Here is an 11,955-nt window from a genome sequence, read left to right as displayed (position 1 = left end):
CGCGGGAAGATGTCCGAACAACTGTAGCCGCTCAGGGTCTCGACCTGAAGCCTTTCACTGCGGTCGGGGACTATCTCCCTGATTTGGATGGATGGCACGACATGTTGGAGTGATTGACGATATATGACAATGTGTCTGTTAAGTCCATACTTTCTCTATGAAGAAACTTTGAGTTATGCACGACGAAACTTTGTGATGTAATTAACCCATCCTCCTCAACGAGTGAAGATCACTCTAGTTAGGGCATTTTAGGTACGATGAACTTTGTTATTTATGCTTATGATATGTTGCTTCTATTTTTGCCAACTCTATCGCTTTCTGTTGCTCAACTATATATGTTGCATATTATCGACTCATGTCACGATGTAGGTACGTAGATCATCGATGGCAAAGAAGTGCTACGCCAGGAGTATACAATGAGTGGTTTGAGTGTCAGGCCCAGCTGTACTAGTTTTTGAGCGACAACCAGAGAGGGTTCGATAGCAGAGCTGAAGCAGAAAATAGTTAGTTTAGGTTCACCCTAGTGTGAGAGAGGTATCCGAAAACATCACAAATACGTAGCAAAAAAACATCGTGTTGGATGATGTGAGGACCTGATTTGTGTACCAGGTATACTAGGTGTACCAGGTATGCCGTGATAATGATGTGACGACATGATTTGTGCTGGATGATATGATGAGACTATTATGTGTATGATATGATGAGCATATTGCATGGTTATGATATGATTAGAATACTGTATAAAACATGTACAAAAACATCGCAAATACGTATAAAAAAAGATATTTGAAAATATAGTAGTAGCGCTCTTTAGTGCTGGACAGGAAAACGCTACCGCTAAGCCACTTAGCAGTAGCGCTGGTATGGACGTCGCTACTACTAAGTAGGTATAGCAGTAGCGCGGATCAAAACGCGCTACTGGTAAACGTTAGTTGTAGCACCGTATCAATAGTGTGGTGCCCCGCGCTACTGATAGCCCTTAGACCATTGCTGGGCTTTTCCCTAGTAGTGGAACCACCAGATCCAATCTACACACCATCACGGAGGGGTTTATCATCCTCATTGGTGCCTCTCCGATGATGTGTGAGTAGTTTATTGTACAACTACGGGTCCGTAGGCAGTAGCTAGATGGCTTCCTCTCTCTCTCTCTCTCTTTTGATTCTCAATACAATGGTCTCTTGGAGATCTATTTGATGTCACTCTTTTTGTGGTGTGTTTATTGGGATCCGATGAACTTTGAGTTTATGCTCAGATCTATTTTATCCATTAAAGTTATTTGAGTTTTTGATCTCTTATATGCATGATTACTTATAGCCTCGTATTTCTTCTTTGAATGTTTGGTTTAGTTAGGCCAACTAGATCGATTTTTCTTGCCATGGGAAGAGGTGCTTTGTGATGGGTTCGATCTTACGGTGCTCAATCCCAGTGACAGAAGGGAACATGACACGTATGTATCATTGCTATTAAGGATAAAAAGATGGGGTCTATTCCGACATGAATAGATCTTCTCTACATCATGTCATCGTCCTTATTGCATTACTCCGTTCTTCCATGAACTTAATACACTAGATGCATGCTGGATAGCGGTTGATGTGTGGAGTAATAGTAGTAGATGCAGGCAGGAGTCGGTCCACTAATCTTGGACGTGATGCCTATATAATGATATTGCCTAGATATAGTCATAATTATTTGAAGTTATATCAATTGCCCAACAGTAATTTGTTTACCCACCGTATGCTATTTTTCTCGAGAGAAGCCACTAGTGAAATCTACGGCATCGGGTCTATTCTTTATAATATTTGCTTTCCGATCTATTATTTGCCACTTTTAGTTTTCAGATCTATTATTCCAAAAACCCAAAAATACCTTACTGCAATTTTTTATTATTTATTTTATTGCACGTTTCCGCAAGATATATTTATCCAATCTACTACAAACCAATCTATCTTTTACCCAGGAGGGATTGACAACCCGTCTTACGCGTCGGGTTGCAAGTATTTTTTCTTTGTGTGAAGGTACCGTTTACATAGTGTTGCGTGGTTCTCCTACTGGTTCGATAACCTTGGTCTCATCACTGAGGGAAATACCTACCGTACCTGTGCTGCATCATCCCTTCCTCTTTGGGGAAAGTACTGACGCGGAGACGATCAATCAAGAAAGGATTTCTGGCGCCGTTGCCGAGGAGACATCATCAACATCTATCAGGTTCCTAATCACAAGTCTCGTCTCCTTGCAATTTACATTATTTGCCATTTGCCTCTCGTTTTCATCTCCCCCACTTCACAAAAATTTGCCATTTTATTCGCCCTCTTTTTATTCGTCGTTTTCTCATCAGACCTGTTTTTGTGTGCAATCTTGTTTGCCACTTTTTGTCGTTATGGATAGTTCTTCCTCTATTGCATGCACCCCCGAGAACGAGGTTCTTAATTTCAAACAAAGGGGAGGGGAGAATGTAAAAGATGCTTGGTATAGGATTTGCAATGCGCATAATAGATCTATTCGTAAGCAATCTACCGTTTTTCTTCTTTGTTGTTTTTATGTGGGCATCACTACTTGGTATAGATTCGTCCTTGATACAATTACCGGTGGGAATTTCTTGACGTGCCCTTCTCTAGATGCTTTTAATGCTATGGGAAATCCAGTGGGTTCACCACGTCTTATGATTAATGAAACAACTTTAACTCTCGAGCATGTATGGAAAGGCTAGATGCTATTGAAAAGAAAATGCTCAGTGAAAAAATATTGAAAAATTAGATATAAGGATGCACAATCTTGCTTATAGAATTGGGTCAATAGCGGGAGATGCTCTTAAAGTACTAAAAGAAAAAGAACCCGCAATCAACGAGAGAATAGAGGAGAGCCCCGCTAGAAATGATAAGTTGGAAGAATGTTTTTGTAATCTAAGCATGGCATTTGCTTCCGCTAAAACTATTGAAAAAACTCCCGTAAAAATAGGAAAGATTACTCAAGTCACTAAAAACAAGGGTGCAACTTCTAAAAGTAACAAAGAAGATCTTAATATGATTAGTATTCACCCTGATGTTGTTCAAGTGATAAAAGATCCTACTTGCAAGAATGAATTTTTCAAACTTGTTCCTAGAAGTATTGCTATTGAAAATTGTATGCTAAATCTTTGAAGAATTCTAAGTGTTTGATTGAGGAGTTCAAAAATAAAGATGACAACACTTTGATCTATGCTTTGTGCCTAGCTAGGGGCGTTAAACGATAGCGCTTGTTGGAAGGCAACCCAATGAATAAAATTTATTTTTGCCTTTTTCTTTCTGTTCTTGAGTGTTTGCACAATTATGCCTCTGCTATGATTGTGTTTCTTATGTTTTAATTAGTGTTTGGTCCAAGCAAAGCCTTTGGGATCATGTTGGGTGATAGTTGATTTGATCTTGTTGGAAAATAGAAACTTTTGCGTTCAGTAAAATAATTCTGAAAAATCACAGAAGCAACGAAAAGTTCTGAAGTTTTTACACAAGATTGATAAACAAATTTCTTACATTGTCCTAATTTTTCAGAATTTTTGGAGTTACATAAGTATAAGAAGTTTTCAGATTGCCACAGAATGTTCTGTTTTTGACATATTTTGTTTTCTTTGTGTTGTGTGCTTATTCTTATGAATCTATGGTTTGTATCGGGGGGGCTTAAGCCATGCTAGAGTTGGAATACAGTAGATATAATGCAAAACTAAAATGTGAATGGGTTTGCAACAGTACTTAGAGTAGTGATTTGCTTTGTTATACTAAAAAATCTCACGAAGGTTTTGTTGGGTTTTGTGTAATTGAAGTTTTCAAGTTTTGTGTGAGATCATGATGGATGAAGGAATAAGGACTAAGAAGAGCCTAAGATTGGGGATTCCCCATGGCACCCCAAGTTATTATCGAAAGAGAAACAAGCAACTAAGCTAGGGGATGCCCCCTAGTGGCATCCCCTCTTTCTTCTAACGACCATCGGTATTTTACTTGGAGCTAAATTTTTATTCGTCACATATCATGAGTTTTGCTTGGAGCTTCCTGTATTATTTGAGTCTGTGCTTCTTCTGCTTTTTAGTTTGTTTTATCTATCCTTGCTGGACACACCTATTTGAGAGAGCCAAGATTATGCTATGATTTGTTAGAATTGCTCTTTATGCTTCACTTAAATTTTTTGTGCTATGGAATTGCTCTAGTGCTTCACTTATATCTTTTTTAGCACGGTGTGCTTTAGTATTTTTGAAGAAATGCTCTCATGCTTCACTTAGATTTATTTGAGAGTTAGTAAACTTTTGAAGAAATTATCTCATGCTTCACTTGTATTATTTGAGAGAAGAAATATGTTTATGCTCATGTTCTTCACTTAAATTTGTTTGAGCTATCAAAAGCAACATATGAAACTAGTTCCAAAGTGATAAATATTTAAGAGGGATACAATAAAAACTTTCACTGGTACAACGAGGTGCTATACAAATGGTTTTTAACCCCTTTCCGTAATGGCATTTGGAATCATCGCCAAGTGAGTATGGGCGAGAAGGGGGGCCTTCCCACATGACCCAGAAACCGTCGGGGATAGGGAGCCAAGATGCATATACAATAATCCTACTCGTTTGTGCTCGCATTGCCATCGTAGTCGGTATTCTGTGGTGCTACGTTTACGATGCGCGACCCATCACGAATGGTTCACTATTATAGAATGTGCATGATCAGCAGACAATCACACACATTCGCTTTTCCGAAACCGTATGCGATAACTAATTAAGAAGATTAGCTAATCGTCGTACGAGTGTCGGACAGGATTACGAAACGTCGGACCCTCATAACATCGTCATACACGACAACTATCGCACACGCTATTCTGTGGTGCAACATTTACGATGCATACTTCATCAGAAACAATTCATGGTTGTGAATCGTGTACGATAAGGCAACTATCACACACGTTTAGTTTGCCTGCATCGTTTGTGATATTGTCTGACATCTCACACGCTTTGCAAGCGGCAACTGTGTGCATGCTTGCACATGTTTCCACTATGTGAACCGTGTCGGATTATGGTGTATATCGCAAACGTTTGTGTTTTACCAACCGTGTGTGCCGTAACGATTAGGAGAGCGTAATTTCACCATAATTTAACTACTGCTATTTCAAATTGTACTAGACTTAAATTTGAATTTGAATGTATGATATAACTTTATTCATATCCATCAGGTTCAAACAACCAACACATTATTCGATTCATAGGTACATATGTTCAAGAATTACATAAGAACCAAATAAAGAATGATGAACCACAGTTGTATACTTGTACAATTAAAGACGGTAAAGAAAAAGGCGAAATACATTCTGGTTGTTGAACAAGGTGAAGCGCAATGCCCATATTGTGCCCTCCTCCATGCAGAAGGCACGCATGACTCTAGTCCAACCCCTTGTGATGGCCGACCGCCCATCCTTCACGGTCTTCATGAAATGATCTAGATAATCATCGTGTTCTGGTAGAAACACTTTAACCTTTGCATGCCCACCGATCATGTTGTTTGAGAGGTAATCTTGAGTAAACTGCTTTGGGAAGCACTGCAAAGGAAAAAAGATTCATACATTGTCATCTAACACAACTCATTATGGGCAGTAAAAAGAAGGCTGCAGAGTTCTTACTTACCATCCTGCAGTACGCTGTTGTCTTGGATAAAGTGTAAACAAATAGTTTAATTGCCATCTTTTGACCCATTTTATTAACAATCTTTATCAGCTTCCTCACTTGATGCTGGTTCATCGATATCTCATTGCCCCATACGCAGAAAGAGTCGAAGCGCGGATCTTTACCAATGACATATGTACCTAAAAGCACCAAGTTAATATTAGAAGCTAAACATCAATTGCGCAATGATGTAGTACAACACTCTTTTATAATATCTTATAACATCCAATATAGTCACATATTAGATGAATTAACATCTTATATTACGGGCCGGAGGGAGTTTATTGCATTTTTACAAATTATCGGCTGATTAACTGCTGCTGTATCCATGTGTTAGAGTTAGTTTGAGCTACTTTGGGCTCAAATAGCCCTAAAGTATATCCAAACATGAGGGCTAGTTTGAGCTAGTTGCATCTAACCCACCCAAAAAAACTATCCCACCCAAGATGTGCTAATTGAAGCTAGTTCTCCTAGTGCATTTATTGTCAATCTAACCCTGTCATCCAAACACCTCTTTGACTAGAGTTAGTTCAGGGTTAGTCATGAGCTAGAAACTAACTCTGACCTCTAGCTAAGTTGAGTATCCAAACAGCGTTGTGTTGTTGTTGTTGCATGTTGTTGCTGCTCTTCTACGTATATCTAGACGTCATCATAACATTAAGGTAACACTCTTCCTTGTTGCTATGTAGCCTAGGATTGCATATTTAGACATTAAGTACAGTGCATGTTGCTATGTAGCCTCAGATATATTACATATGGGCATAGTTAACCTAACGATAAATGGGTTACAGATATATTCAGTTAAAAGTCCGATTCACCGATTAGTCCCTTATCGGCCCCGGCCTATATGGTACCAGCTACCGATATCCTGAATAGTGAGTATATATAAGCCATGGGATGAAACTAACCTCGATGGAAAACAACAGTCATTCCCAAAAGTGTCCTGTGTAGGTACATCGAGAGGCATGTTAAGCACAACAGGCTAAACATCAACCAAATATATCCATGGCAGACAAAATAATCTCCAAAAGATAGCTTCAGTGTGCAGGTTTAAGCATGCTAGTGAAGCAAAACAAGTGGAAAGGTGTGTTAACTGCACATGCCTAACATTTAACAACAAGCAAATATAGTCATTCAAACTAATATTGTGACAGTCTAAGTACACTGGTTATTGTTAAATAAAATGGAAAGGCGTGTTAACTATAGGATGTAGCAACCAAATGTAGTTATTCATAGTGGTATTGTTGAAACTGGTATTGATGAAATTGAACTGCACAGTTCATACTTGCACATATAGAACATCGCATTGTGAATAACTGGAATAAACAAGGCATACTATGAACAACCAAAGATAGCATTTGAAACTGGACATATGCTAACTACAAACAACCGAACAATCAAAAACTTTAAAAGAGGCATATGCTAGCTATAGCAGGTTTAACAGAAAGCAAAAATATGGATTCCCACTACTGTAGGATGCTGCTAACGCGACACTAGGATCAGAGACCCTTCGACGAAACTGTGTGCGATGGAATAATCGCAAATGGTGGTGTAAAAAGTGCAAAATGTTTGCGATGACGGATGCATCAAACACGCTTCAGATTTTAGTTGCGTGTGCGATGTAGGGCATACGTTTCAGTTCAATTAACTATTTGCGATGAGGAGGAACAAAAGAAACGGGCAGCCAGATGAAGGTGTGTGCGATATACAACATACGGTTCACCCGGATGAACTGTTTGTGATTAGGCAACACCAAAGAAACGGTCAGCCAGATCAAGGTGTGTGTGATATACGGCATGCGGTTCACTCGGATGAACTGTTTGTGTTGAGACAAGAGAACATAAACGGTTCAGTATAAAAAGATGTGTGTGATGCGCGGCAAACAGGTCTGTAATCAGAAATGTGTGCGAAGACGGATAATAATACAGACGATTGCTGCTAATAAGATGTGTGTTGTGCGATGGGATATCATACAGAACAAGAAGTAGATGACTAGACGATCGTTTCTCCTATTTTAGAATGCATGCAATTGTTTATTGAGGTGTGTGTGAATGATCTGTATAATCATTTATGTAATTGGATGTTTATTTGGGCCTATTCTAACAACACCCCTTAAGACCTTATTCTAACACCACCGGCCTTATTCTGCTAACACGTTAGTACAGGAAAACCACCTAACCGACCACCCACCCATCGATAAGCGAACTACATCTATCATAAAAGAAAACTCCCCCACCTAGCCGCCTTCTTCCTCCCACTCTGCCCCCACGACCCCCACCTTCCTCCCAAAGTCCCAATCCACCCCGACCTCCACTGCCTTCTACCGCCGGCCGGGACAGCCAAGGGCCGGGCCGCCGTCCGTGGATCTCCGCCGCCCTGCACTGCTTCTACTCCCTGCCTCGCGGAACCTTCTCCCCTCGCCCCCACCTCCCACCCCGGGCGCATCAAGCGCCGCCGCTGACCACCAGTAGCCGCGCGCGCCGCCCAGCCACCTCCAACCCCGGGTGAGCGCCGCCGCCGAACCACCAGTAGCCGGGTCAACCACCACGCCCAGCTTGGCTTCCTCCCCTGGTCGCCCGCCCCCCCACCCGGCCGAGCAAACCACCAGATCCATCGGGATCCTCATCTACTCCTGTGCCTGCCCCGCGATGGATCCGCATCCTCCGCTGCGGCTTCCCACGCCAGCGCGCCCTAGTGGTTGCCAGATCCGGGCATCTCCTTGTTCCCCAGGTCACTGCCCCGCCTCTTCTAACTTCTCCCATCGCGGTGATGACGAAGTCCACGCAGGGGCGTGGCTAAGGCCACCCTGCCCATGCAACTCCAACTACATCGACGGGAGATTGCACCTCATGGTGGACGACGACGAGTGCCACAACGTCCGTGTGCAGTGCACAACCGCTGCACTGCAGTCCACCTTCCCAAGTGCGCCACCGTGAGATCCACTGCTTGGGTGTCCAAAAAAAACCAGTGAGTAACACCCCACCCCCACCCCTCCGCTCCCGTCCCTAATCCAGACGGCTCTCACACTAGCCTCTCGCTATTGACAGGATCCGGCGCCACCGCGTGAGGAACGTCGTCGTGGTTTACATCAGTGTATCTTGGCTGCTTCACCATAGATGAAGGAGCCCCTGCGGCCAAAATGTTCACCGTCGCCGTTCGTAGATGCCTCTGTGTCCGTGTGCAGTTTGGTTAAATATACTCTTGTGTACCATGCCTTATCAAGTTTTTTTGCCTTTGTTGCAGAAGAATAAATCTGCTAAGGAAGTTCTGTTGGGGCAAGAAAAATCTACAGGAGGAAATGCTACCAAGGTAGTTGCGTTGCAGCACAACATGGTCTTCTGAATGTCATGTTTATAGAACTCATGCTTAGAAGATTGTCAAATTTTTTTGAAGAAAAAGAAGTCATGTGCTTCTGAATATCATGTTTACCGCAATCTAGCTTAGCAGATTAGTCTGAAAAACCTTTTAAGAGACAAAAAACTAGTAATGAGCTCCAATCGAACTTATGGTGATGTTCACAGGTTCGGTGTTGTTTGACTGAACTTGAACAATTAATACCAGTACCACAGGAGAGCCTGTACATTTTAATGTATCCCTAATTCTATGTGTATGCAATGCCGTGGGCTCCTCAACAGCGCCGGAGTGGACTGAGTGATAGGTCCAGGTTGGCGAGGGGACCCTCTGTGCAGCTCACTGAAGTTTGTTTTGCAGCTCGCTTGCTGGTACAGTGCATGGGCAACGCCTCCGTGCATTTCAAGCAATGTTCAGTGCATTTCATAAAAAAGTGCAGTTGGGTTGAACTTTGTGTGTGATTGTAATGTGGAGACAGAAAAAAGAATTATTTGTGTGGATTACTCAGTTTGTAAAAATCTTTTCTTTGTAAAAGCAGTGCGCTTGGTGAACTGAAGAAGTACATTTTTCAAACTATTGTAGTTCGTTGCTAAATTCTTTGTGGTTCGCTTTATAAAATCTATGTGGTTCACTATGCAAAAATAGAAAAATCACTACGCAAAATTAGAAAAATGCAGTACACTCGACCCATTCATTATCCTCTGTATGAAGTGCAATTTGTTTTGCGTTTCTCAAAATTCTTGCAGTGCGTTTGGTTCACGGATGTGGTTCACTTTTGAGAGTGATGCTGTTCACTTGTTCCCAACATGAAAATGCGAAAAAATTAGTGAAACAACAATAGTAATGCGGTTCACTTTGATATATGTCGCGGTTCACTCGCCCTTGTATCTGCGGTCCACTCACGTTGATAAAAAAAGTCGAAAAAGACAACAAAAACTCCTGCGAGAAAATTTATGTATAAATAAAAGAAATCATGAAGTTCGCTTGCCCATTTGATGCATTGCGGTTTTCAGTTTAAAAGCAGTGCGGTTTTCTTCCTTGTCTTAAAAAATTTACATCCCACAAAAAAGAAATCATGCAATCCGCTAGTCCGTCTAATGCAGTGCGGTTTTCAGTCTAAAAGCAGTGCGGTTTTCTTCCTTGTCTTCAAAAATTTACGTCCCACAAAAAAGAAACCATGCAGTTCTCTTACCCGTCTGATGCAGTGCGGTTTTTGTCTGATGCAGTGCGGTTTTCTGTCGGATGAAGTACGCATATCGATTTGGGTGTTGCGCAAATCAGAGTATCCGCATTTCAGTAAATTGGAAATTTCTCTTAAACCGTAAAGAATTAGAGAGAGTGTTCTACATGAAAAAGTTGTGCCTCGTTGATATCTTTCCAACGGCATACCGTTTGAATCATTTCGACCAGCGGTTTGTAAAAATTTCGTGAAAAGCGGCCGCTGCCACTTGTCGTCCGCCGCACAATTTTCAAAATTAACTTAAAACCATAAGGAATCTCAAAAACATTTCAACATATGAAAGTTGCGCCTCGTCCATGGCTTTTCAACGGTATATCACACGCCTCGTTTCGACAAACGGCTAAAAAACTGGAGCGAAAACAGTACCAAAAATTTGAATTTTTTTGAAAAACAGAATTCCGCGATTTAGTAAATTTGAAACTGCTCTTAAACCGTAACGAATTAGTATCATTTGCTTCATTCCGACGAGCGGTTTAGAAAAAACACGAAAATACCCTCGCTGCCACTCGTTGTGGGCCGCACCATTTTCAAAACTGCTCTTAAACTGTGAGGAATCTCAAAAAGTGTTCAACATGGTGAAGTAGCGCCTAATGCATAGCTTTTGAACGGTATATTATACACCTCGTTCCGATAAACAGTTAAAAAACTAGAGCAAAAAAGGTACCAAAAAAACACGGCGTGCAGTTTTTTTGCGACGGGAAGTTCACTCGTGTGAGTACTGCAGCACACTTGGTTCAAACAATGACGTGCACTTTGCGTTGAGCGTGCAGTGCGGAAGTGTTATCAGAATAGTTATTCTGCTAATATTAGCAGAAAAGATGAATATTTCAATATATATATATAGACACACACACACACTTATAAGGACATGGTTGCATAACCAAATTAAACATCCCCTTACATAGGTGGCTACTACAACCATGGCATTTGCACACACCAAAGTAAACTATTACATGCATAATTACATAGGTGGCTACTACACACATGACATTCCCACACACCAAAGTAAACTATATATTACATGCATGATTAACTAGAATAAACGATCATCTGATCATCATCTACTTCTTGTGATACTTGCTCTGCTTGTGGCTCGATCTGGCCTCATCGATCTCCGTAACAAGGCACTTCTCATGTCAACGATCCGCCTGTGCATCTCGTAGCATGTGTACATGCTCTTGGCCGCGAACCTGAGGTGAGGTTCATCCAGTTCCGCATCCAGGCCCCGTGCCAGGATACGGGACGTGTTTTGTTGGCATCCTGCTTCATATTTTCGTAGTATGGGTCAATGATGGCCGAGGTGAATTCAACCAGGGAGTCCTTCTTCGTGCTGCCCCGGACCCTATAGTGCTCAAGGATTAAGATAGGGTTCTGGCAGGCCAAGCCCGTAACCCTGAGCGCTTTTACATCGTCGGTGGTTTCCACCGTGGTGAACTTGTAGTCCGTCCTGTTGACAAACCTGTTGAAACGGTCGCAAGGCTCTGTGGCCATGTAGTAGCGGTAGATGAGGACATGATGGCGCACACACAACTGGGCGACGACAACATTCCGATCTATGTCGGGACGACCGGCGGTGTACTGGAGGTCGATGTCGACCACCTTGTACTTGTCTTGAGCAAGCAACTGCTCAATGGTGTTGATGTAGTCGTCCACCGCGGTCGGGCCGATGGTGTACACCACCGAGAGATCC

General features: G+C 41.9%; 1 long non-coding RNA gene across 1 annotated transcript; it reads left to right on the top strand.

The window, feature by feature from the left end:
• The first annotated feature begins 7,472 nt into the window (after positions 1-7,472).
• On the top strand, positions 7,473-9,619 carry LOC109743608 (uncharacterized). Its single transcript, XR_002228120.4, has 2 exons — positions 7,473-8,641; positions 8,722-9,619. It is a non-coding gene; the product is annotated as an uncharacterized lncRNA (long non-coding RNA).
• The last annotated feature ends 2,336 nt before the right edge of the window (positions 9,620-11,955 follow it).

This window comes from Aegilops tauschii, chromosome 4 (assembly GCF_002575655.3).
Source record: "Aegilops tauschii subsp. strangulata cultivar AL8/78 chromosome 4, Aet v6.0, whole genome shotgun sequence".
NCBI lineage: Eukaryota > Viridiplantae > Streptophyta > Magnoliopsida > Poales > Poaceae > Aegilops > Aegilops tauschii.
Note: the sequence above shows the minus strand (reverse complement) of the source record. Positions and strands in the feature narration are given on the sequence as shown.